At 37.7% G+C, this 24,288-nt stretch overlaps 2 long non-coding RNA genes across 2 annotated transcripts; both read right to left on the bottom strand.

The window, feature by feature from the left end:
- Positions 1-6,047: 6,047 nt before the first annotated feature.
- LOC148160806 (uncharacterized) lies at positions 6,048-9,912 on the bottom strand. The gene is made up of 2 exons (XR_015765933.1): positions 9,165-9,912; positions 6,048-9,134 (listed from the first exon to the last, which is right to left on the bottom strand). It is a non-coding gene; the product is annotated as an uncharacterized LOC148160806 (long non-coding RNA).
- Positions 9,913-16,486: 6,574 nt separating this feature from the next.
- Positions 16,487-20,510, bottom strand: LOC148160805 (uncharacterized). The gene is made up of 2 exons (XR_015765932.1): positions 19,727-20,510; positions 16,487-19,690 (listed from the first exon to the last, which is right to left on the bottom strand). It is a non-coding gene; the product is annotated as an uncharacterized LOC148160805 (long non-coding RNA).
- Between the last annotated feature and the right edge of the window lie 3,778 nt (positions 20,511-24,288).

Below are 24,288 nucleotides of genomic sequence, written 5' to 3'. Positions count from 1 at the left end.
CACAGCAACTTAGCTGACCGTAACATTTCCTGTGTTTCTTTCTCTTTTTTTTTTTTTTTTGTCAATATTGTTATAATTAGTTTAGATCTGTTTGTGATAGTCATGCCTATATGGCATTTATAGAAATATGGAACAAATCGCGTACCGTACCGGTTGGGTGGCAACCCTATAGCGCCTCAGCTGATGCTAACATTAGCTAGCCTGATATACTAAACCGGGAGCGCGGCACACAAGATATAGCAACTGTCCTCATAAGCTGCATAAGACGTTATTCTCTGAATAAAGCATGGACACTTAGTAGCTATTAATCAATGTAATATTGTGAAGATTACTTACAATTTGCTTTCTGCTACAGCGGCAAGCAAATGGCGGAGAAGTTCTGGGAAGGAAAAGCTCAGAGTCTGTCGCTTCAGTCAGCGTTAACCAATAGGGAGACGTCTTACATCGCTCGTCATTAAGCCCCGCCCAGAATGTTCATGTAAGCTTCCCCAAAGCAAATAAAGTTGTATAAGCAAGAAAACGAATTCAACCAAAAACTTAGAAAAAGTTTCAACCAAAAAAAAGAGACTCAACCAAAAAAAAAAAGTTTCAACCAAAAAAAAGAGACTCAACCAAAAAAAAAGTTTCAACCAAAAAAAGAGACTCAACCAAAAGCAAAAAAAAAAAGTTTAAAAAAAAACTTAGTGATTTTTGCTTTGACATGATTTTTTTTTTGATTGAATACTACTTTTTTTGTTTGACATGATTTTTTTTTTGATTGAATAATTGTGAAACAAATCTAACTCCATAGTCTTTACTCTCCGCTGCTCAGTGCTCAACTGGTTTAAACCGGCCGCTCTGCCACTATAAGTGTTCCGTTGCCGTGGCAACTGGAGAGCTGTCAGGGCAGAATGGGTTGGGCAGTATAGTGATCTTATGAGACGCCCCATCCGTACTGAAGGGAGAAGAGACCACACGTATGATCCCTACCCAACGGGGGTTGTTGGAGAAAGATAAATAAATTAATAAGTAAGTAAATAAACTGTTAAAGGCACGCTAGGGGCTAATCGCCATAACGGGTATTCTCGTGGTACGTGTCTCTAGATCGTTCACATTGAATAAAGCGCAGAGGGATATGCGGCGTGAGTTTTGCTCAGTGACACTCGGGGCGTGACGGAGACACTGTAATGTGACCTTAGTAGGTTCTGCCCCAACACCGTGTTCTAAAGTATTTTAATAGGAGGTCGCTGGCCTTGGGGAAATATGGAAAGACATGTTACCCGGGCAGGCATAGGGGGCGTTTTTGTGATGGATTTACATACTTATAGCTCAAATTTAAATGCAGATTGGATTAGTGCGAATATCTGTTCGTTACGACCCAGAAGGTAGCGAGGTGACAGATTACCTGGCTACAGAGTCTTTAGAGTAAATTGTGGTTATGGGAATAGCTTATTTCAGCTCTAAGTAGATTGATTTTAGTAGGAGGAGAATTGTCGGCTGTGGGTTTATTTCCATGGCCCAATGTTGTGTTGAGATCGAGAATCTCAATCGATGAATCATAATTTGTATTGACACACGGAGCATAAAATCAGCCAAGAAAAGCATTCAGACTTTACTTATTTTATTAACTTTCAGCGCTGAAAGGAGACGCTTTACCATTACATCCGAGAAGAGTTTCTAAAAAAGTCTGTGCAGCGTCTGAGGAGAAAGAGGAGGGCAGCTGATTATATGAACTGAAGACACTCCCTGAAATCACACCATGTCTCTGTGGCCTGATAAGTTTCTGTTTTCTCGTGAGAAATATGCTTTAGTGTCTAACAGAATCAAAAATGTAACTATTTACTATGGGCCCTTTGTCTAACAGCGTGTGACTCTTTCTTGGCCTTGGTAAAGCATCTCAACACCCCCTGTTGGGCTCTAAAAGAGCCCAAAAAGGAGAAGACAAACCCTAGAGTAGACACTGTCCCTTCCGGAAAACATCCCCCGAGGCTTTTACAGATCTTGACATACATTTGATCATTTCAGTCATTGATGTTGTCTTTCATTCATGTCATTTCATCTCATTTCATTTCATTTCAATTTTGGGGGTAAAAACGGACAGGGCACCCCTATGCCTCTTAGGCGGTGGATCGAAACCACAATGTCCCTCTTACAGTCTAATGAAGAACATGTAAGGAAATAAAATTGTTAAAGGATGTTAGAGTTAAAATTAGGAAAGGAGATTCAACCGTCCATGGCATGACTCTTTTTTTTTTTGTTTTTAGTGGAATAAAATATTTTCCTGCAGACTTGTGAGAGCTTCATCATCTGTAATTACACATCAATCATAAAGTCGAACCATTACATTTTTTTTTGGAACCAAATATTATTACCTTTATGTTGCTTGTTATTTATTATTTCTTTTTGTTACCTCAGGTCAACATCATGCCATAAAAGGGTAATGAACTATAAAAGAACAAAGTCTGAAATTTTTTAAAAAGAATAAATGTGAAATTTTATGAAAATATAAACTGGGTGAAGTATTAGGAGGATCTAATTGTCATCTTTAAAGTAAAAAAGTATTAAACTTATATTCACCAAGTTGTTAGAGTTAACCAAAATGTAAATTGAATAGAATTGTAGGATGATTATTTAAAAACTTAATAAATTGCAAAAATGAATAAAGTGTTAGGTTAATATTTAAAATGAATAGAATGTAAAATGAATAAAAGGTAGATATTACTTAAAACTTAAAAAAGTAAAATTAGAAATGTTAAGGTACTATCCTTTAAAGTCAATGAAACGATAATGCGTAAAACAATTTTTTAGTAAGATAATCAACCAAACTTATTGAAATTTCTATGTAATATTTAAAAGTTAATGAACTACAGAAAGGATGCAATGTTAAACAAAATGAAATGGTAAGAAAAGCTTAGAAGTCTGAGTATTGAAAGGCACAGAACAATGAACACATTCATAAAACATCAAATCAATAAAGTAAATCAGGATTAAAGGCAGTACACTCAAAATACACTGGCATGATTAAACTAGGATTAAAAGTAAGTAAAAAATGTTTTCTGATTAAACTTTAATCATTGTAATGAAATCAAATCACTGCAGTCTCTCTATAACGAGACCTTTCAACGTCAAATCAGTTTCTGCGTGTGTCCAGATGTAGAGCCGGCGCGGCCGTTGGGAAACCCCGACAGTGCCTGGAAGGCTTCAGTGTGGCGTTTCGGCTTTAACTCGGTCCACCAATCGTGGAAGGCGCCCACAGTCTCACACCCCGGCACACCCAGAAAGGATTGGACTTCATTCTGCAACAGAAAAAAACAAAAAAAAACAAAAAGCGAAATCAATGGATTATATAAAGAACATTAAAGTGAATGAAAAAATCTTGTTTTGTCACTAGATACTAGTACTGCCCTTATACTATAGAAAGCTGGAGGTCAACGTTCGTCTTTCGGTTCTGGGAAAACATCTGATAGGCAGGTGGGGTTCTATTGGTACCGCTGCCCTTCTCTGTGTTGGAAGTGATGCAGTGGACAGCCAAGGACCTCAGGCAGGGAACAGCAGCATCCACAGGTGATGAGGAGAGCAAGGAAGGTTCTTTAAGATTCTGCATCATCTGATTAGTAAATATGTCATTTTGTTTTTGTTTTTTATTTAAAGGCTTCTCCTTGAAGCTGAAGATCAAGTTTTTTTTTAATTTTTTTATTTTATTTTTTTATACTAAGCCAATAAAGCATCAATATATCAGTAACATTTATTATTTCAGTTCTCCTCTTGATGATAGTTAAAGAAATGTTTAAATTGAGTACCACATTTCAACCTTCAAGAATAACTTTGCTTGTTTTAAGTGTTGGCATATTCATAGGCTCAGACAAAACCAGAAACCAAACAAAAATCATGTAAAGGATTAGATTATAAAATAAATGTGCAAAACTGCCCACAGTCATGTTTTATCAAAGAAATATCATTTGAAATGTATATCAGATTTATCCCTAATAGAAACTTTACCAGAACTCTTAAACCATATATAAATCTTTTGCTTTTGTTATTTTAATGAGATTCAATCAAATAGTCCTCATTTAACAAGAAGTAACCCTCTATACTAAAGGCCTGTAAAATATCATCAATAGTGTGAAAAGTTTATGATACGTGTTGAATTAAGATCCCTCGTAATTTGTTCCATTCATGTAATAAAAGACAACCTTATTTTGTCTCAGACCAAAAACTGTAAATTAAGATTATGATGAATGTTTAGGCCTTGGATCAACAATTACACATAGAACTAGATTCTTTTATTATTCTGTCAATCTGTTGGACCCGCTTTAAGCAGCTCCATAATTGCTAATTTGTAAATCCCAATTTAGACCAATTTTTATGTGAATTCTCATATTTTCTTCCCATTTTAAACCCTCACAGAATGATTAGCCTGTTTTTTTTACAAGAATAAAGTTAACCCTGTCACTCCATATTTAACTGACTTATTTTATTCTCATCATGATTTTAAATCCCATAAGTTCAACAATTTTAACAATTGAATAATTTGTTCTCTTGAAACCTTTCTATAGAATATTTGTTTAACTGAATTACCCTCTTTTGTAGTGCTGATCATATTTATCAATGTTTTTGGCAGTTTTGGGGAGAAGTTTGATACAACTAGATTTATTAAATGATATAATGTTCAGGTTAGACCTTTCTGCATGACTTGGTTGAACAAATGATTTTGAATAGCAAGAGAGAAGCAGCAATCAAACAATTTAAACTCTATTTTGTAGAAATCTGTTTGACACATGATATCATTGTTAATTTTACTGTCTTCAATTCAGAATGTTCAGTATTACTTTATAAACTCATTTCATTAATTAAAACATTTGTGAATTTTGATTTAACCTCTTTTATATTTTGCTGAAGCCCAAAACTGAAAAATTTCTCAATAGATTAGATTAACTCAGAATTTGCTTGAACAGAGTAATCCCATGCATCTCCCCCTGTTTCTGTATTGAAACACTGTTTAGTGTTTCGGTACAGAAACTCTTAAGAAAGTCACGCAAATCATTTAGCCCAAATTTGCTTTCATTGCTAACTGTAACAGTTGGATGTAATTTAACCAGGGTGTTTACACCTCAGTGAAAGAATTTAACAGTTGATCGAAAAAATGTGCAGTAAACCCATAATTTGTTGAGTAATTTTCCAAAGAGTAGATTTTCCTAAGATTTGAAATGGATTCCAAACAAATTTAAGTCATAACTTGAAATAATAGTCCTTATATTTGTAGTCACTGTAATTTTAGCCAACTAGAACTTAGACTATCCTCTTTTGTATTTGAAGTGTGGTCGGATGTGCTTTTGTAAACCAGGAAATTAACAATTTTACCGACTTTTATCCTGTTTCAATCGTTGTCATGCTGGAGGAGAGAAATCATATTAGCCAGATGTTGGACAATCAGAGTTATAATCATTCAGGCAAACAAAATATTTCTATAAACTGCAGAGAGTTTTAACACCCTGCTGCACCGTTAACTTATTCTGGGGGTCAAGTAGCAGAGGTCAGAGTGCAAAGGCAGTAGATAATGAATTTGCTGTAAATAAACTCAAGGTGAGAAAAAGTGGCATCATATAATTCAAAAATTCTAGAAAAACCATTAAGAGCTACAAGGTTTTGTTGGCAGCCATTTTGTCTCCAACCTGTAGACTGAGGGAAATCCCAGGACCAACCATGGCAACAAACAGGACCGCCTCTGAGTCTCAGTCCGACTTTATGTGTGATGTTCCATTTGCCCCATCAGAAACTGTCCAAGGCAGCCTTCAGTCCCGCTGTGCAGAACAATCTGGAGAAAGTATGTGGCCCCCCTTGTGTGGGAGAGGGAGATACGGCAGATGAATCATTGTTTTCAAACCTCCGTCTCACGTCGGGCAGAAGCTGTTGGTCTTTTCTGCCATAGGAGACCCTCAGAAATGACGCCTGGGTCTCGTCCTTCAGCCAGGTGTTTCCTCAGAGATCAGATCCTGTAAGCTGCACTCTGCATAATTATAAATTAAATGTCTTTTCTGTAGCTTGTGACGTAGATGAAGAGTTGGCTCTTTATTTTGTTTCCTTTTTTTGTTTCAGCCAGGCTCAGGGTCACTGGAGCTGCTCAGATAAGGTCCACTGCTTCAGTCTCTGAGCTCCAGAGAGAAATAGAAATAGAAATGTGTTAAGATGATTCAGAATTAACCGATTATGGAATCAACTCCTCTCAAAAATTAAACTCTCAAAGATCATTAAAAATGTAAACAAAATTTGTATTTCAGCTACATACACTTTTCAGAAATTGGTTATTCAAATGCATATGTAAATAATTAATTCAATAGTGTCCAATTTTACACAAAAGCATCCTTGTGAAATCGCCACGCTTTAAGACAACTAGTTAAATTTCCTTAATAATTTAGGTCAAAAGAAAACTGTAATCAAATCTATACCATTAATGAAAGTGTTACCATTATCCTGATATTTTTCAAAACAGCTGAGTGTTGTATTTATGTATAGTTTTCTTTTTAGAATTTAAAAAGTTGTTCACATTTTATCTGAATTTTTCCCCGTGTCCCCTCAGGGGCTCCGTAAAAGTTTATAGTACTTTTAACCAAAATTTTCTTACTGACAACAATTACATCCAACTGTAACTTTATAAAATTAAAATTAGAGGTGATGCAGGAAATTCATGAATATTTAAATAAACATGGCATAGATATTGATTGAAGCTATTCAATTTTAAATTACCGATTTTAATTTAGTAAGATCTTCTATATGACTCTGTATTTCAGTCATGCAGGAAGGTACTGTAAGAGCTCATTAAATAATGTCAAATGAATAAATTCATAATTAACCATATCTATAAACCAACTAGGAACTAGAGTCTATTTCTTCTCTGCCCCCTGTTGATATAATTTAAAAATTTGAAAGCAATTTTGCATGTTGCTATTCTCCAAAACTAAAATATTCCAGGGTGTCACAAGTTTTCCAAATCTTCTGTCTAAAATTCTAAATGTTCTAAATGTAAAGATTTATCAGAAATGTTTTATGTTTATAATTTATAATTTATGTTTATAATTTATCATTTCCCCCTTTTGTTTTCTTATGTAAATAGAAAACAAACAAAATATTGTTCAGATTCTCTTTTTTTTGTACATATGTCTAAAATGTCCAACTGAAACTGTACTGCAAAGGCCAAAAGTTTCATTATTTTAAAGAGTTCAGATCAGAATTTGGATTGCTTTCCTAGAAAGCAGTGTCAATGTTCTGTGTGAACCGACAAAAGAAAAATTCATCAATTTAGGCAGAGGAGCAAAAGATGTAGACAAAAATTATGCAGTACTGTAAGATGTCTTTGCGTTTCAAATCAAATGTTTTGTTGGACTTGGATTCATGTATTAATTCAATCAAAATTTAAGGCACACAAATGTTGTGAGCCATTTGTTGTCCAATCAGTTTGTTTTTACATAATCAATTATCATATCCACTTTAAAAGTTTCATGTCCAATTTGTGCCTTTCTACCAAGACACGCATGTGTTTCGAAATCAAGAGTTAGTTCTGTTAGTAAATTAGTTGGTTAGTTGTTAGAAAAAATAAAAACAATAATATTAATAAAAATGAAAAGAAAAGAAAAAAAAAGTCAAACTAAATGAAGCAGTCTTGTAATACATGCTATCTGGTTTTAAATCTAAGCTGAAATGTGATTACTCCTTTTCCAACATTCCCATTTTGAAGTAAGGTAACCGAATTATCTATTGTAGATTTAGAATCATAAATTGTCTTTGAGACAAGAATATTTTGTAATGAACCTTAATTGAATCTGGAGCTGTTTCATAATCACCTTTTAATTCATACAAATATTCATATTCATTTACCAATCCTGTTCCCTCTTTAGACATTTTAAGGTGACCAAGTTTCAAATAAAAAGAAATCCTGTTTTGATAAGATAATGAGGGAGACAAATTTTGATTAGTCCATGATAAAGTTCAACTCTGCTATAAACCTCATTTTTAAAGTTTCATTAAGTTCAAATTTAAACCCATCAACAGCTAAGCAAAAATTTCTAGAATTTCAACACATTAGATGTCACTTTATTTTGTTTACAATTTTACCTGTTATGTAATTTCATCCATCCTTCATACAGTTCATTTTACCACATGTGAATATAGTGAATTGTGCAGGATTAGTTTAGTTTCAATAAGTTTTCCCTTAGTGACATTTATTGCTTCCAGCCAATATTTCCCCAAAGGCTGTTTATTTAACAGGTCGCCTCCTTTCTTCTGCACCAGGTATTCTAGCCCCTTTTTTTTTTTTAGTTTTTCTCTTTCTCCCTTATTTTCATATTCGTCATGCTTTAACAACTAGGTTATTAATGCTTCTATTTGCTCACCGAGCCCAATCCATGGCCCGATGCCCCACTTTGGATCATATTTTTCCTTTTCAAATTCACCCTCCATCTGTTTAGGCTAAAATTTAGGCTCAAAAATCACCTCTTCTCTCCTTTCCTTTTATTTTTAGTTTTGCTCGCACGGCGGCGAGGAAAGCAAACACAGCAGAAAATCAAACCCAGCAAACAAAATCAAAAACCTCCCACAGATTATAAGTTCCCAATGTTGACCATGGTTTTAAAACACATTGCAATAAACATAAAATAGTACATTTAAACACATAACGTCTGCTCAGCAGCAGAAGCTTACACACACAGCTGACAGACACACACACAGCTTTCAGACACAGAAATGGATCCACGCTTTTCAGCTCCTATTTTTGTCCTCTTTCAACACTTAAAACTTAATGAGGATCAGATCGCGATCAACCTTTATCTTATTCTCTTTATTTCTTTATTCTCTTGTCTCATCTTTTTTCCTATGGTGGACCGCTTTCACCGCATTTTGCGTTTCTCAAGCAAAGTCTCAGATTGGCTTTTACGCGTTCTTTTTAGGGGGCAGAACTCCCCAAGGATAAAACCGACAAAACCTCGCCTTTACCTTCCCCGCGTCCGGGAAAAGCCGGGGACAGCGACCTCCCTCTGCAACCAGCCAATTAACCTTTTTCTTTTACTTTAACTTTGACTCTTAACAACTTAACTTTGACTCTTAACAACTTAACTTTGACTCTTAACAACTTAACTTTGACTCTTAACAACTTAACTTTGACTCTTAACATTAACTTTAACATTAACTTTAACTTTAACAACTTAACTTTGACTCTTAACAACTTAACTTTAACTTTTAACTTTAACTTTAACCTTACTCCTATGAACAACTCGAAAGCCTTTAGACAAACAAATCAAAAGCAGTACGAACAACAGCTGACAACGAACAATGGCTGACATTTTAGACAACTCAGTGACAAGCAGACAAACCTGGGAAACAGTACAGACAACGGCTGATAACGGAAATTTATACAGACCTGAGAAACAGTACAATGGTGTATTTTAAGGAACAAGTGTCCTTACCTTTTATTTGGGCCCTACACCAGAGTACTGTTCCGGAAAGTCTGCGCCTAAACGGCCAGTCCAATCTCTGCTCATGTGTCAACACAAAACCATCCTCTGCTACCAACTGTTGAGATCGAGAATCTCAATCGATGAATCATAATTTGTATTGACACACGGAGCATAAAATCAGCCAAGAAAAGCATTCAGACTTTACTTATTTTATTAACTTTCAGCGCTGAAAGGAGACGCTTTACCATTACATCCGAGAAGAGTTTCTAAAAAAGTCTGTGCAGCGTCTGAGGAGAAAGAGGAGGGCAGCTGATTATATGAACTGAAGACACTCCCTGAAATCACACCATGTCTCTGTGGCCTGATAAGTTTCTGTTTTCTCGTGAGAAATATGCTTTAGTGTCTAACAGAATCAAAAATGTAACTATTTACTATGGGCCCTTTGTCTAACAGCGTGTGACTCTTTCTCGGCCTTGGTAAAGCATCTCAACAGTTGGTAAAGTGTTTAGTTTGCGGATGTATGTTTGTTACCTGCCGTTTTATTGTTAAAACGTGTGGTGAAATGTTAGTGTAGTTATGAAGCGTTCCTTACCAAAACATTATTATTCATTACTGACATATATTATTCCATGGCCGCTATGCTCATTTTGTGATAACTTATTTGGATTGGATAAAGAATTACATGAACTTTTAATTCCTCAATGAAGTAGCCAGACTCTTTATATTATGGTTGTGTTTCCAGTATAAGGATCAGACATAAATTTGAACAGGAATAGATTTTTATTTGAAAGAAATTGTGTTCGTGTAACCATGATGGAATAAATATCTACGAAGTCGGACTAGAATTTATTTTACGTTTCCGTACGTTTGAAGGACTGACCTACATCCTGACTTACTTGTTGTGTAAGTCGAGTGGTACAACCTAGTGGAAAGAATTTTATTGAGTTAAAATAGGGTACCTAGCATCTGAAGCACAAAGGTTAACCCCTAACACAGCATCCTTGATTAACGAGTACCTGTTTGCGACACATTAGATGAGATGGTGAGGGCGAGTAGGTCAAATCCATAGCACATGGAGTTTGAGAGGCTGTAGGGGTGAAGACTCTCATGACTGGTAGAAAAAATAAAAATGATTTCAGAGACTTTGTTTCTACGTGCCCTAAATGGATGGAAATGTATAAACAGCTGTTTATTGCATCGTGGAGGACATAATGAAACCAGAGTCAAATAACGTTAATGGAGAGACCCCAGAGAGGTCAATAAGGATAGGAAATAGTGACTTTAGAGTGCACAGCATTGCAACTAATTTATTAATTGTGGTGGATATAAATATTCTAAGATTTTAATTAACTTAGTGGATGTCCTAGAACCTCAGTGACCCGTCAACGTTTGCCTTAGTGGAGACAAAGACCTCCCCAAGGGTAGAAGTATTTGTGGATTTCAGGCCTGTCTACCCTCCTGGGGCCAAGAGGGAAGACCGGCTAAAAGAGCGAGAGAAATCCTTGGCTGGACCTACACAAGATTTAGCAGATGGGTGCGGAAAAGAATTTACAAATACGGCTGCACCGACATACAACATAGTTGAATGAGAGCCCTGGGCTTGTGGGTCATATGAATTGAAAAAGTGACCTGTTATTTAACACGGTCAGGGATCACTGCAAATGTGGGTCGGAAAGAAGGCGTTCTGATTGACCTGATTAATATCAGTTACATCACTCACTCAGATTGAGCCAAGTGGGTGCTTGTGCACAGTGCTGAGGGAAATGTCAGACTTTATTTACCATTGTTATTTTATTATCGCTCCTTGTTCCTACTTTCTCTACCTTCAAGTCTGCCCGGATACGAGACGCACAAAATGGCCGAAGCTGCTCTCTGATTGGTTGCCTCAGACGTGTGGTGAGTTCGAGAACATAGGATTTCATATCTCATTAAATTGCCTTTGACTATGAGACGTGACATAATGCAGTTCACAGGGCTACCAGTAACACGGTGGGACATACTTCAGGTCTTGATCTGGAGAAATCCGGGACAAGGTCAGTATAATAACATGTGGCACCAGAGAGTTCCACCATGCTGCAGCCCGGCCCCAGGTCCCCGGGGCTCGAGAGAGGACCCAACTGCCATGGATGGGACACACAAGGACAGAGATTGAATCCAGATCGTTGGAGGTGGTTGGATCATGTACCACTTGGTCAGATCAGCTATAATTGTACAGAGTCTGTGAGGGTGATGTTGAGAACGAGAGTCTCAATCGATGAATCATAATTTGTATTGACACACGGAGCATAAAATCAGTCAAGAAAAGCATTCAGACTTTACTTATTTTATTAACTTTCAGCGCTGAAAGGAGACACTTTACCATTACATCCGAGAAGAGTTTCTAAAAAAAGTCTGTGCAGCGTCTGAGGAGAAAGAGGAGGGCAGCTGATTATATGGACGGAAGACACTCCCTGAAATCACACCATGTCTCTGTGGCCTGATGAGTTTCTGTTTCTCGTGAGAAATTGACCTTGGTGTCTAACAGAATCAAAAATGTAACTCTTTACTATGGGCCCTTTGTCTAACAGCGTGTGACTCTTTCTCGGCCTTGGTAAAGCATCTCAACACATAATAGTAATCATAATGATTTAACTAATTTACTAATCTCAACACCCCCTGTTGGGCTCTAAAAGAGCCCAAAAAGGAGAAAACAAACCCTAGAGTAGACACTGTCCCTTCCGGAAAACATCCCCCGAGGCTTTTACAGATCTTGACATACATTTGATCATTTCAGTCATTGATGTTGTCTTTCATTCATGTCATTTCATCTCATTTCATTTCATTTCAATTTTGGGGGTAAAAACGGACAGGGCACCCCTATGCCTCTTAGGCGGTGGATCGAAACCACAATGTCCCTCTTACAGTCTAATAAAGAACATGTAAAGAAATAAAATTGTTAAAGGATGTTAGAGTGTTAAATTTGGAGTAACATAAGTCAACCCTCCATGGCATGACTGTTTTGTGTTTTGTTTTTTTGTAGAAGAAAATATTTTTGCAGTTTTGTCAGAGCTTCATCATCTGTAATTACACATCAATCATAAAGTCGAACCATGACACTTTCTGGAACCAAATATTATTATTACCTTTATGTTGCTTGTTATTTATTTATTATTTTCTTTTTGTTACCTCAGGTCAACGCCATGCCATAGAAGGGTGATGAACTATTAAAGAACAAAGTCTGAAATTTTTTAAAAAGAATAAATGTGAAATTTTATGAAAATATAAAATGGGTGAAGTATTAGGAGGATCTAATTGTCATCTTTAAAGTAAAAAAGTATTAAACTTATATTCACCAAGTTGTTAGAGTTAACCAAAATGTAAATTGAATAGAATTGTAGGATGATTATTTAAAAACTTAATAAAATGCAAAAATGAATAAAGTGTTAGGTTAATATTGTAAAATGACTAAAAGGTAGATTTTACTTAAAACTTAAAGTAAAAATAGAAATGTTAAGGTACTATCCTTTAAAGTCAATGAAGCAATAATGAGTGATGCGTAAAACAATGTGTTAGTTTTAAAAACCAAACTTATTGAAATTTCTATGTAATATTTAAACGTTAATGAACTACAGAAAGGATGCAATGTTAAACAAAATGAAATGGTAAGAAAAGCTTAGAAGTCTGAGTATTGAAAGGCAAAGAACAATGAACACATTCATAAAACAGCAAACCAATGCAATAAATCAGGATCAAGGGCAGCACAGTCAAAATATACTGGTATGAATTAACTGTGATGAGAAAACAAGTAAAAATGCTCTCTAAGTAAAATGCAATGATAGTAATAAGATCTAATCATATCAGTCTCTCTATAGCAGGCCCTATCTACGTCAAATCAGTTTCTGCGTGTGTCCAGATGTAGAGCCGGCGCAGCTCGATAGGAAACCCCGACAGTGCCCAGGAGGCTTCAGTGTGGCGTTTCAGCTTTAACTCGGTCCACCAATCGTGGAAGGCGCCCACAGTCTCACACCCCGGCACACCCAGAAAGGATTGGACTTCATTCTGCAACAGAAAAAACACAACAAAAAGCGAAATCAATGGATTATATAAAGAACATTAAAGTGAATGAAAAAATGTTGTTTTGTCACTAGATACTAGTACTGCCCTTATACTATAGAAAGCTGGAGTTCACGGTCGTCTTTAGGTTCTGGGAAACCATCTGATAGGCAGGTGGGGTTCTATTGGTACCGCTGCCCTTCTCTGTGTTGGAAGTGATGCACTGAACAGCCGAGGACCTCAGGCAGGGAACAGCAGCATCCACAGGTGATGAGGAGAGCAAGTAAGTTCTTTAAGATTCTGCATCATCTGATTAGTAAATATAATGTTCTTTTTTTATTATTATTATTATTATTTAAAGGCTTCTCCTTGAAGCTGAAGATCAAGTTTTTTTTTTTTTGTTTTTTTTTTATACTAAGCCAATAGAGCATCAATATATCAGTAACATCTGTTATTTCAGTTCTCCTCTCAATAATAGCAAAAGAAATGCTTAAATTAAGTAGCACATTTCAACCTTCAAAAATAACTTTGCTTGTTTTAAGTGTTGGCATATTCATAGGATCAGACAAAATCAGAAACCAAACAAAAAATCATGTAAAAGATCAGATTATGAAATGAATGTGCAAAACTGCCCACAGTCATGTTTTATCAAAGAAATATCATTTGAAATGTATATAGGATTTATCCCTAATAGAAACTTTACCAGAAATCTTAAACCATATATAAATCTTTTGCTTTTGTTATATTAACGAGATTCAATCAAATAGTCCTCATTTAATGAGAAGTAACCCGCTACACTAAAGGCTTCTAAAATATCATCAATAGTGTGAAAAGTTAATGATCCGTGCCAAATCAAGATCCCTTCCAATATTTTCCATTCATGTAATAAAAGACAACCTTATGTTGTCTCTGACCAAAAACTGTAAATTATGATTATGAGAAATGTTTAGGCATTGGATCAACAATTACACATAGAACTAGATTCTTTTTTATTCTGTCAATCTTTTTGACCCCCTTTAATCAGTTCCATAATTGCTAATTTGTAAATCCCAATTTAGACCAATTTTTATGTGAATCCTCATATTTTCTTCCCATTTTAAACCCTCAAAGAATGATTAGCCTGTTTTTTATACAAGAATAAAGTTAACCCTGTCACTCCATATTTAACTGACTTATTTTATTCTCATCATGGTTTTAAATCCCATAAGTTCAACAATTTTAACCTTTGAACAACTGGTTCTTTTGAATCCCTTCTATAGAATGTTTACTTAACTGAATTACCCTCTTTTGTAGCGTTGATCATATTTATCAATGTTTTTGGCAGTTTTTGGGGAGAAATTTGATACAACTAGATTTATTAAATGATATAATGTTCAGGTTAGACCTTTCTGCATGACTTGGTTAAACAAATAATTTTGAATTATAGCAAGAGAGAAGCAGCAATCAAATAATTTAAAATCTTGACATCATTGTTAATTTTCATGTATTCAATTCAGAATATTCAGTATTACTTGAGAAACTCATTCAAATAGTTAAAACATTTGTGAATTTTGATTTAGCCTCTCTTATATTTTGCTGAGGCCCAAAACTGAAAAAATTCTGAAAAATTTCTCAATAGATTAGATTAACTCAGAATTTGCTTGAATAGAGTAATTCCATTCATCTCCCCCTGTTTCTGTATTGAAACACTGTTTAGTGTTTCGGTACAGAAACTCTTAAGAAAGTCATGCAAATCATTTAGCCCAAATTTGCTTTCATTGCTAGCTGTAACAGTTGGATGTAATTAAAACAGGGTGTTTACACCTCAATGAAAGAATTTAATAGTTGATCGAAAAAATGTGCAGTAAACCCATAATTTGGTTGAGTAATTTTCCGAAGAGTAGATTTTCCTAAGATTTGAAATGGATTCCAAATAAATTTAAGTCATAACTTGAAATAATAGTCTTTATATTTGTAGCCACTGTAATTTGAGGCAACTAGAACTTAGACCATCCTCTTTTGCATTTAAAGTGTGGTCTGATGTGCTTTTGTAAACCAGGAAATTAACAATTTTACCGTACTTTTATCCTGTTTCAATCGTTGTCATGCTGGAGGAGAGAAATCAGAGTTATAATCATTCAGCCAAACAATATTTCTGTAAACTGCAGAGAGTTCTAACACCCTGCTGCACCGTTAACTTATCCTGGGGGTCAAAGAGCAGAGGTCAGAGTGCAAAGGCAGTAGATAATGAATTTGCTGTAAATAAACTTAAGGTGAGAAAAAGTGACATCACACAATTCAAAAATTCTAGAAAAATTTTTTTTGTTGGCAGCCATTTTATCTCCAACCTGTAGACTGAGGGAAATCCCAGGACCAACCATGGCAACAAACAGGACCGCCTCTGAGTCTCAGTCCAACTTTACATGTGATGTTCCATTTGCCCCATCAGAATCTGTCCAGGGCAGCATTCAGTCCCGCTGTGCAGAAAAATCTGGACAAAGTATGTGGCCCCCCTTGTGTGGGAGAGACAGACTGAGAGATACAGCAGATGAATCATTGTTTTCAAACCTCCGTCTCACGTTGGGCAGAAGCCGTTGGTCTTTTCTGCCATAGGAGACCCTCAGAAATGACGCCTGGGTCTCGTCCTTTAGCCAGGTGTTTCCTCAGAGATCACAGTCAGACATCCAATGCGAGTTCCTGTAAGCTGCAATCCGCCTTCAGGTGACAACAGGAAAGATCAATCCAACCTCACTGACCTCTGTAGAAGGTGTAAGAATCGTCCAAGAGGTCTTTGCTCTCAAACAGCTGTCCAGCAGAAGATGGCACAATTCATGTGTAGAAAGTGCAAATGTCCAAGTCAGCGTGGCTAAGAACAACGGAGGCCCCTACAAAAACCCGGCCCCTACAGTCCATCAGACCACAGGAAGCAGAACTGCTAGAGTAAAACACAAAGTAAATTAAGAAAATAAAAGTGTATGCCACCTTTTGCTCACATAATTATAAATTAAATGTCTTTTCTTTAGCTTGTGATGTAGATGAAGAGTTGTCTCTTTATTTTGTTTCTTTTTTGTTTCAGCCAGGCTCAGGGTCACTGGAGCTGCTCAGATAAGATCCACTGCCTCAGTCTCTGAGCTCCAAGGAAAGATAAAATAGAAATGCGTTAAGATGATTCACCCTCAGATGTTTCAGAATTAACCGATTGTGGAATCAACTCCTCTCAAAATTAAACTCTCAAAGATCATTAAAAATGTAAACCAAATTTAGTATTTCAGCTACATACACTTTTCAGAAATTGGTTATTCAAATGCATATGTAAAAAAATTAATTTAATAGTGTCCAATTCTACACAAAAGCATCCTTGTGATAATGCCACGCTTTAAGACAACCAGTAAAATTTCCTTAATAAATTAGGTCAAAAAGAAAACTAATCAAATATTCTTTATACCATTAATGAAAATGTTACCATTATCCTGATATTTTTCAAAACAGCTGAGTGTGGTATTTATGTATGGTTTTCTTTTTAGAATTTAAAAAGTTGTTCACATTTTATCTGAATTTTTCCCCGTGTCCCCTCAGGGGCTCTGTAAAGGTTTATAGTACTTTTAACCAAAGTTTTCTTACTGACAACAATTACATCCAACTGTAACTTTATAAAATTAAAATTAGAGGTGATGCAGGAAATTCATGAATATTTAGATAAACATGGCATAGATACTGATTGAAGCTATTCAATTTTAAATTACCGATTTCAATTTAGTAAGATCTTCTATATGACTCTGTATTTCAGTCATGCAGGAAGGCACTGTAAGATCTCATTAAATAATCTCACAATATACCAATGTCAAATGAATAAATTCATAATTAACCATATCTATAAACCGACTAGGAATTAGAGTCTATTTCTTCTCTGCCCCCTGTTGATATAATTTAAAATTTGAAAGCAATTTTGCATGTTACTATTCTCCAAAACTAAAATATTCCAGGGTGTCACAAGTTTTCCAAATCTTCTGTCTAAAATTCTAAATGTTCTAAATGTAAAGATTTATCAGAAATGTTTTATGTTTATAATTTATGTTTATAATTTATCATTTCCTCCTTTTGTTTTCTTATGTAAATAGAAAACAAACAAAATATTGTTCAGATTCTCTTTTTTTGTACATATGTCTAAAATGTCCAACTGAAACTGAACTGCAAAGGCCAAAAGTTTCATTATTTTAAAGAGTTCAGATCAGAATTTGGATTGCTTTCCTAGAAAGCAGTGTCAATGTTCTGTGTGAACCGACAAAAGAAAAATTCATCAATTTAGGCAGAGGAGCAAAAGATGTAGACAAAAATTATGCAGTACTGTAAGATGTCTTTGCGTTTCAAATCAAATGTTTTGTCGGACTTGGATTCATGTATTAATTCAATCAAAATTTAAGGCACACAAATGTTGTGAGCCAGTTGTTGTCCAATCAGTTTGTTTTTACATAATCAATTATCATATCCACTTTAAAAGTTTCATCATGTCCAATTTGTGCCTTTCTACCAAGACACGCATGTGTTTCGAAATTAGCAGTTAGTTCAGTTAGTAAATTAGTTGGTCTGTTATTAGAAAAGTAAAAACAACAATAATGTCAATACAAATGAAAAGAAAATAAAACATGTCAAACCAAATGAAACAGTCTCGTAATAAATGATATCTGGTTTTAAACCAAAGCTAAAATGTGATTATTTCTGTTCCAACACATTATTTCCCATTTTGAAGTAAGGTAACCGAATTATCTGGATTTAGAATCATAAATTGTCTTTGAGACAAGAATATTTTGTAATAAACCGTAATTGAATCTGGAGCTGTTTCATAATCACCTTTTAATTCATACAAATATTCATATTCATTTACCAATTCTGTTCCCTCTTTAGACATTTTAAGGTGACCAAGTTTCAAATAAAAAGAAATCCTGTTTTGATAAGATAATGAGGGAGACAAATTTTGATTAATCCATGATAAAGTTCAATACTGGTATAAACCTCATTTTTAAAGTTTAATTAAGTTCAAATTTTAACCCATCAACAGCTAAACAAAAATTTCTAGAATTTCAACACATTAGATGTCACTTTATTTTGTTTACAATTTTACCTGTTATGCAATTTCATTCATCCTTCATACAGTTAATTTTACCACATGTGAATTTTAGTGATTTGTGCAGGATTAGTTTAGTTTCAATAAGTTTTCCCTTAGTGTCATTTATTGCTTCCAGCCAATATTTCCCCAAAGGCTGTCTGTTTAACAGGTCGCCTCCTTTCTTCTGCACCAGGTATTCTAGCCCCTTTTTTTTTTAGTCCCCCTTTTTTTTTTAGTTTTTCTCTTTCTCCCTTATTTTCATATTCGTCATGCTTTGACCAATAGGTTATTAATGCTTCTATTTGCTCACCGAGCACAATCCATGGCCCGATGCCCCACTTTGGATCATATTTTTCCTTTTCAAGTTCACCCTCCATCTGTTTAGGCTAAAATTTAGGCTCAAAAATCACCTCTTCTCTCTTTTCTCCTTTTTTTTTTTCCTCTTTTTTTTAGCAGTTTTGCTCGCACGGCGGCGAGGAAAGCAAACACAGCAGAAAATCAAAAACCTCCCACAGATTATAATTTCCCAATTTTGACCATGGTTTTAAAACACATTGCAATAAACATAAAATAGTACATTTAAACACATAACGTCTGCTCAGCGGCAGAAGCTTACACACACAGCTGACAGACACACACACAGCTGACAGATACACAGAAATGGATCCACGCTTTTCAGCTCCTATTTTTGTCCTCTTTTTAACACTTATTACACTACAGAGGATCAGATCGCGATCAACCTTTATCTTATTCTCTTATCTTTTTTCCTATGGTGGACCCCTCTCAACACTTTTGTGTTTCTTGAGCAAGTCACAGATTGGCTAACGCGTTATTTTTAGAGGGCAGCACTCCCCAAGGATAAAACCGACAAAACCTAGTCTTTCCCTTCCCCGCGTCCGGGGGAGGTCGGAGACGACCAGTTCTCACTATAGAGCCAATCGACCTTTAAACCTAATTTCTTTAAACCTAAAAGCTACTTTTTCTTTAAACCTAAAAGCTACTTTTTCTTTAAACCTAAAAGCTACTTAGTTTCTCCACACCTAAATTTAATTTGTCTTGTCTATACTCCTATGAACAGTTAAACATGTAGACAGGCCAGTGGAACACAATTTGAACAGAAATGTAAAAGCAATATGAAATTTAGACAAACCTGGGAAAAGCAGTATGAACTGAAATTTAGACAAACCTGGGAAACAGTACAGACAACGGCTGATAACTGAAATTTATACAGACCTGAGAAACAGTACAGTGGTGTATATTAAGGAACAAGTGTCCTTACCTTTTATTTGGGCCCTACACCAGAGTACTGTTCCGGAAAGTCTGCGCCTAAACGGCCAGTCCAATCTCTGCTCATGTGTCAACACAAAACCATCCTCTGCTACCAACTGTTGAGAACGAGAGTCTCAATCGATGAATCATAATTTGTATTGACACACGGAGCATAAAATCAGCCAAGAAAAGCATTCAGACTTTACTTATTTTATTAACTTTCAGCGCTGAAAGGAGACGCTTTACCATTACATCCGAGAAGAGTTTCTAAAAAAAGTCTGCAGCGTCTGAGGAGAAAGAGGAGGGCAGCTGATTATATGGACGGAAGACACTCCCTGAAATCACACCATGTCTCTGTGGCCTGATGAGTTTCTGTTTCTCGTGAGAAATTGACCTTGGTTTCTAACAGAATCAAAAATGTAACTCTTTACTATGGGCCCTTTGTCTAACAGTGTGTGACTCTTTCTCGGCCTTGGTAAAGCATCTCAACACATAATAGTAATCATAATGATTTAACTAATTTACTAATCTCAACAGTGATCAGAAGGCTATTAGACTCATATAAGAGGGCAATAATTTTGTCCCTTATAGTACTGGTATTTGTGTCTGTAATTGTGATTACATTAATCTGAGATTAAATATTTAAGAGATGTTTCTGTATTAATAATCATTCTACTTTCCTTTCCCAGAAGGCCTCTCTTAAGAAGAGCAGAGACAGCAGCTCTTAACGGAACGTCCTGCATTGACCTCATGGACGGCTGGGAGACCGTCACCATGGAGCTTCACGACTTGTCCTGTTTGATACTGGGCAAGGACTAGACAAGCCAGTGTGAGATAGATTGTGCTGCTGGTTAGCTGCAATCTTGGTGCTGTGACTGTGCGAAGAAGTGCCATTACCCCACCCTCTAGAGCCACAGCACTCTCTGAGATCAGAGGTCCTGAAGGCAATAAAAAGAGAGAGGGGCAGGCAAATGTGCCTCAGGGCAGCAGGAGATCTGTAACTGAAAGCACCTCTCGGTCTGTTCGCCTTGCGAGTGATCAGGATCAGCCTCCTCCTGCCCTCCTGTTATTTGCTGTGTTCAATAAGGGTCAATTCTGACGGACATGCAAGTAGTTAAAATGGTGAATACGAAGCAAACCGCTGGCAGAGATGGAAGATGGAGCTAGTTGGCACGACAGATAGCAAGACTCCAACCTGGCAGGACCACCGGTGACTGGGGGTCAAAGTGGAAGAAGTCACACAAGAGGTTCAGCCTGATTAGTGAAGAGAGTACGATCAGGATGGCTCCGTACTGCAATTCAAAAGGCGGATGAGGCGTGTAGTGCTGCTTATGACATAAAGTTAATTGTGGACATAAGCGTATGTGAAGTTGTTGAGAAGCAACAAAATGTTTTGTAGTGTCTTAGTTCTAGAAGGCGTGCATGATCCGTTTGTGAGTGCTTGTTATCATCTTGGGTGTGTCACAGCATCAGCCATCCTGAAATCCAATAAGAAGGAGGAGGGGGCCCGCCCAGACCCAGATCCCCTGCAGAAAGAGCTATGCTTGCTGGAGCTTAGTAGCCAGAAAGCTGGCCAAGAGTGGGGACAACTTTTAAGAAAGACACCGAAGGTTTGAGACACAGAAAGCTTGAGATATTCAAAACTGTGCTGCCACTCTGCCATGCACCGCAATTGAATGTATTAATATTTTCGTGCGTTAAAGGATTGACCTGTAACCTGGCCCACCACTACTATATAAATCATGTAGTGTAACCGAGCCAGTTATTGAATTAAAATAGAGTATCTAGCATTTGGAGCACAAATGTTAACCCCCTAACACAGCATCCCTGATTGACGAGTATTTTTTATAACACATTGATGAAATGGTGAAGAAGAATAGGGATCAAATCAATTACACACGGAGTTCAAAAGGTTTATTGGGGTGAAGGCTCTCACAACTGGCAGAAAAATAAAAATAAATTTGAGAACGTGTTTCTGAACATCTTAAATTGATGGGCATTTATAAAATAGGTGTTTAGTGTATCGTGGAAAACACCTTATTTGTTGACAAGTCACGGTCGTGCCATGAGACATTACAGAACCACAGCCAAACTGTATTGATGGAAAACCCTCGAAGAGGTCTAATTTGGATGTGGAATTATGATTACTGTATGTACAACAATACATATGTTAGTTAATTGTGATGGGTATAAATATTATGAAGTTTTTTAAATTAGTTTGGTGGAAATCCTAATACTTCAGTGATTCATCAACACTAACCCCTGTAAAAGCGATGATCTCCACAGGGGTAGAAATCCTCGTGGATTTTAGCCTATTTTATCTCCTGATGAACCACTCCTGACTACCAGTAGTTCATTTTTGTCCTCTGTAGAGGACATTTCTAAACTTGAATATCTCCCACCCCCTGCATTCTACTGAATTAATTCCTTTTGGTATCTGGAGAGGACATTTAGGGCCTTTCAATGATACCACTTATGAAGGGGTAGGACTTTTGTTTGTATCTTTTTCTAATACATAAAAATTGCATTCATCAGTAATAACACATTTTGTGGGACGAGACAAAGTAAGTGCATAAAACCTTTTATTACCTTACAAAGAATGTGGGATTTAAAAAAAATGGTGATTGGACAATTTTTTTTTTCCTGGTAGTCAGGAGGATAAGGAAAACAGGTTAACAGGAGAGCATGAAAAATCCATGGCTGGACCTACGGGAACCAGCAGAAAGATGCGGGGGAGCATCATGGATGTCGCAGCATCGATAAACAATGTAAACAAGTGGGGTCACTGGGCTTATGGAGTCGTATGAGCTAAAGAGCAACCAGTTATTCCACTCCAGTTGGAGATCACTGAGTGGGCCAGAGAGGGAAGTGTCAGTCGTTGTTCACCATTGTTGCTTTTATTCTCCCTCATTGTTTCCGCTTTGTTTAGATTCTGGTCTGCCCAGAGACGAGTCGCACAGAGTGACCGAAATGTTTCTGATTAGTTGCTTCAGACATGTGGTACGTTTGAGGACATAGGGAAAAAGGATTTCGTGTTAGGGTTATGGGACGGAGGCAAAGACCCCCGCGGGAGACCCCCTTAACGGGGTCCCAGAGGGCTGAAACTCGGTGGGTCGGTTTGGGGCAACCCCCACGACCGTGTGCCACCGTTGGTCCGGGCCCCCCGCCCCCCGAGGCCGAGATCCAGGCCCTGGGTTACCCCGAACATCGGGACCCCCTGGAGACCCAACCATAAGAGCCAGGGGTCTCAAACTCGGTTTGGCCATAGCCCCCGACGTACCCTCCAAGGGTGCCGAAGCACGCGGAGATCGGACCCCGTTTGTGGCTGCAAAGGTCGGCTGGGCTCCCATTCATTCCCTATGGAGGGCCCTTTTCCGGATGGCTGAAAACGACATTTCCGGCTCTCCCGGGAGATCGGGGCCCCCCCCATACGTGCATGTCATATACCGTTTTAAAGCTCCGAGCCTCCTGAACACGGAGGTGGTCTCGGATCGTCTCTAGGACCTTCCCCCGAGCTTCTACGGGTCTCCAAAGGATTAGCGTCAAACCGGGCCGGCTTTGCCCCGCGATAAGTCGGTCCAAACGGACCGGAACCCGGGCGAGCCGCACACCGTCGGATCCGGGCCGGTCCGCGGATGGTTCTGGTGGTCTCCGATTTCCGCTAGGACGTTCCCCCGAATTTATACGAATTTTTAACCGTTTTGGGCCCAACCGGACCTCCGGTCCGGTTCCCGGGGTCCCACCGACCCGAGACCCGGATCATCGAGCTCCTGAGACGGCCCCGGTCACGAGGGTGTCGGTCCCGGAAGCCTGGGTGGAGGTCCGAAAACCGGACTTCCAGAGGGGGAGACTCGGCGGTGAGCAGCTGCAGATTTCGTCCGCCTGCTAGCGCGGCCCTCCCGGATAGCTCTGCCGCGGATCCCCGGTCTGGACCTCCGGAGCTCCGGTTCGATCCTTAAAAACGCACTGCACCCAGGCAAACCGTATATTGGCTGAAAGCTTGGACCGCGGGGAACACGGTGGTGGTCTCGGATCGTCTCTAGGACCTTCCCAGCCGGCGGTAGAAGCGAAAGCAGTTTACCGGGAAATGAGCTCCAAAAATCGGTCAAAAATGCGTTTTATCCGGGAAAACCGGATATGGTTCGAATCTCCGGAGCCCGAAGAGCAGCCCGGTGAAGACCGCATGGTTCTATCTTTAAAAATGAGGGAGATACGGGGTTTTAAAAAAAGCAGTACTGCCCCCACGACGGGGGGGGGGGCGTTCTGGGAGTGAAAGTCAAAACGCTTTTCGGGCCCTTATAAAGAAAATCACTGCCGGAACGATATCAGGAGAGAGTTGGAAAAGAGGGTCTGGGCGGAAAAATGACTAAGTGTTTCAACACTTAGACATATTTTCGTGATCCTTGAAGTCTCGGGAGGCCATCCAAGCGGGTCTCAGCCCTCTTTTCCCCCATTTTCGGCCGTTTTTAGCGCTTTTTC

Source organism: Poecilia mexicana, unplaced genomic scaffold (genome assembly GCF_051168715.1).
Source record: "Poecilia mexicana isolate PSO_F unplaced genomic scaffold, ASM5116871v1 scaffold_2, whole genome shotgun sequence".
Lineage (NCBI taxonomy): Eukaryota > Metazoa > Chordata > Actinopteri > Cyprinodontiformes > Poeciliidae > Poecilia > Poecilia mexicana.
Note: the sequence above shows the minus strand (reverse complement) of the source record. Positions and strands in the feature narration are given on the sequence as shown.